General features: G+C 34.7%; 1 pseudogene; it reads right to left on the minus strand.

The window, feature by feature from the left end:
- Positions 1–526: 526 nt before the first annotated feature.
- On the minus strand, positions 527–1,957 carry LOC143563903 (uncharacterized; annotated as a pseudogene).
- Between the last annotated feature and the right edge of the window lie 1,807 nt (positions 1,958–3,764).

A 3,764-nucleotide genomic window follows, 5' to 3' on the forward strand; every position in this document is an offset into this window, starting at 1 on the left:
GGAAGAACATGAAGAATATGTTAAAAAAACAAATATAATAACTTTAAGTAATTACAAACAAAAGTCAAATATGTTAAAGGAATACACGCTAAGGCTATGCGTAGTGGAAGGGCTATAAATGGGGGGCGAATTGTGACACGTGGCGCTCGGTTAGCAAAATGTGAGAATTTGTTTTTGTGGTGTAATGGTGTAGGGGCTACAAGTTAGACCCACAATAACTTTTTTTATTATTTTCTTTTTATAATTAAACTAATCAAATAAAAACCAATTTATTTAAATGATTAAATAAAAATGTATTAAAATTAAGAAATAAATACAAAAGAATACAAAAACTAAAAAAAACACACCAATAATAAAAATAAATTATAATAAAAAAAACACACCACAACAAAATACATATAAAAATACAAATAAAAAAACTAATCTATTCGTCTTCATCTTCATCTTCGTCCTCAACGGGATGGTTATCCCACACGTGTTGAACCAAATCCGTCTTCAGTTGGTTATGTATATCACTTTATGTGAGCTAGTGAATGTTATACATTCGTTGATCTTGGGTTGGTTCAGGGAACTGTTCTGGAACGCTTCCTGGTATATAGTGTTGACATATTGCGTTTCCCTCGTCTTCTAAAATCATATTATGCAATATGATACATGTATACATGACATCGCTCATTTTTGCCAGCGCCCATACACGACAAGGGTTTTCACATAATGCCAACGTTTTTTTAGAACCCCGAAACACTTCTTGATGTCCTTTCTCGCGGACTCTTGCTTATTCTTAAAATAATCTCTTTTTTCTTCGATCGGGTCTTGAAACGTCTTGACGATGATAGAGTACTCTGGATATATCCCATCTCCCAAATAGTATCCGTGACGATAGAAGGTATCGTTGGCATAAAACGGTAAGACCAGTATGCTACGGCTGATGTAATACTCTAGCATGGGTGACGCGTTGAGAACGTTTATGTCGTTGTTGGACCCGACTGAGCCGAAGTAGGCTGACGAAATCCATAGTTCGTGTGAACAAATGGCTTGAAGACTAACCGTTGGCACTCCATGGTCACCACGAGTGTATTTACCTCGCCATGCGGTTGGGCAGTTGGCCCACTCCCAATGCATGCAATCTATACTCCCGATCATGCCTGAAAAAGAATGTTTACTTTCGTGTACACCGTATATGCGGGTCAGGTCGTTTGAAGTAGGAATCCTCAGATAACGACGAGAGTATAATCGTATTATTCCTATACAAATAAATTATTAAAAAATATTTATATTAAAAATAATAGTTAATACAAACAATTTAAATTTCACCGATGCAAAAATTCTCCAACGCATCTCTCGTTGTTTTCTCAGCCATCTTTAAATACTCGTAATTGATATCGGTCGTGTTGCCGTATGCGAGGATGTGTAGAGCCGAAGTACACTTTTGGATGGCGGAGAATCCTAAATACCCTCTTGCGTCGGGTTCACATTGTAAATACTCATACTCCCGCTCCATATCTCCAACGATGCGCAAAAATAAACGCTTGGACATCCGAAAAGGACTTCGAAACATAGTGTCGATATATGTAGGTGTGTCGTTAAAGTAGTCCTTCATCAAACGAGCGTTCACTTGCTTACGATCCCGAAGGATATATGACCGTCTACGTGGTGGCGTATAGCTAGTAGAGCCGGACACCATGTTATTGGCGACGGCCCGAACCGCGTTCGTGACCTCTAAATGCTCTTCCGCCACTCGTCGATGAATCTGATGAATTCTTCGACTCTCGTTGATTAATTGATCCCAAATCTCGGCAGAATTCGTGGAATCCGGGGAACTCATTGAGTTTGAAGAAGTATAAAATGATGAAAATGATTGGTATTTTTATGTTTGAGTTTGTGTATGATATGATGAAAATGGTTTAATTGGTTTGATATTTATATTAAGTTTTTAATTTAATTTTTTTAGTTAGCCGTTATCCAACGGTAACATTATTATTATATTATTATTTTCATTTCTCGTCGGCGAAAATATAACCCCGCCCCCGCCCCAATTCGCCCACATATCGGCCGGGGGGGGGGGGACAGTGTTCTCGCCCTTTCTCGCCCAAACCCACGCCCACCACACATTGCCTAACCATATAATTTTTCAAATTTTGAGGATCCAAAATTCCCATTCCAATAAATCCAACCTCAAGATTATACTTATACTGCTAGACATCATCTTTTTTTTTGAAAACCCACACAAAGCCAACCATACTAAAAAAATCATTAATACTATTAAATTTGTCAAATATTACCAAATTATAACTAGAGCTCAACCGCACACGCAACTCAAAATGGGTAAGTCAAGTTATAACTATATGAAATATTTAGCATGCATTTTTATACCTAAATCACGTGTGTTAAGCTGTGTTGAACCATGTTTGACCGAAGAACCAAACAGTCCTAACTGTTATGGGTGAGCGAAAAACCGAATTAAGCGAACCGAAACCGAATTAACCGAAAAAAAACCACACCGAAAAAACCGAACCGAAGCATATGCCGACGGTTAGTTTTTTGTTTTTTTGAAAAACCGAAATTACGGTTTCGATTTGGTTATCCATTTTTAAAAAAACTGAAAAACCGAACCGATTAATGGTGATAAAGATTATCAAGATGATGAGGAATGGACTAAACTTTGAATATAAATAAGATGATGAATGAAGATTGGGAATAAATTTTTAGTGTTTTTTAATTAAGAACTTTATTGAATTTTAAATTTTATTTTGCAATTTTGTATTCGTATAATTCCACATAACACGTGCATATTTTTGTTTTTTGTATTCGTATTTGTATATATATAGTACTCTAATACGTTCTTATACTACTTAGTTAGATACTTATCTTATGTTAACCGCCATTTAAATTAAAAGTACGTATACCTATTCATACAGTCGTCACGTAAACCGGTATAGGCGTACCACGTATAACAACTAACTTATGTATTATGTCTATATACACGTAGCTATAATTTACCATACTTCATATAATTATTAGGTAGCCCCTATATCACATTCATACATTCATATATGTATATTCATTTATTCCATTTTAAAACTCGGTGTGGCTTATACAGTGTCTATTTGACATATCACCGTACATATTATTATTTAAACTATTAAGTAATACTTATATACAACAAATAATAATGTCGCTTAGTATCATGCAAGTCCACGTAAGTGGTCAACACTAATGTCAGTACATGTGTTGGTCGTGTGTATGACCTGACTTGTTAATCCTTAATTTTGTATAGAGTTGGTCCTCATAATATATTGTATCTTAATTATTGATAGTATTCAATATTATAATTTTGCTTAATATTTTGTCAGGTTAAGGTATTGAGTTTTTACTCCACGTATTAAACTAAAAATGTTATATCGACGTCTTGTACGCCTTATGTGTTCGTTTATAGTTTATTATAATTGCTTTAACTTATTAAAATAATCCTCATAACTGATTTCGATTTAGTGACTTTGATTGCCTCGAAAGATCGTACAATTTGATGTGTGTTTTTTTTTAAAAAAAAATTGGCCCTAAAATCAGAGTTGTTACAACTGAAAATTGTAACACATGTGAAATTGAAACTGTAACACATACAAACCCTAAATAAGCAACCAGATCGCTAATTAACTAGGAATTATACATCAACTAAGATAATGAGCTCTAATTCAATACAATCAGAAACAAAACATATTATTCGATCCAGCCATTAGTATGTGGTTGAGTGTGATTAGGTAATT

This window comes from Bidens hawaiensis, unplaced genomic scaffold, assembly GCF_021521415.1.
Source record: "Bidens hawaiensis isolate Kalapana, Puna unplaced genomic scaffold, B.hawaiensis_p1.1 tig00021582_1, whole genome shotgun sequence".
Lineage (NCBI taxonomy): Eukaryota > Viridiplantae > Streptophyta > Magnoliopsida > Asterales > Asteraceae > Bidens > Bidens hawaiensis.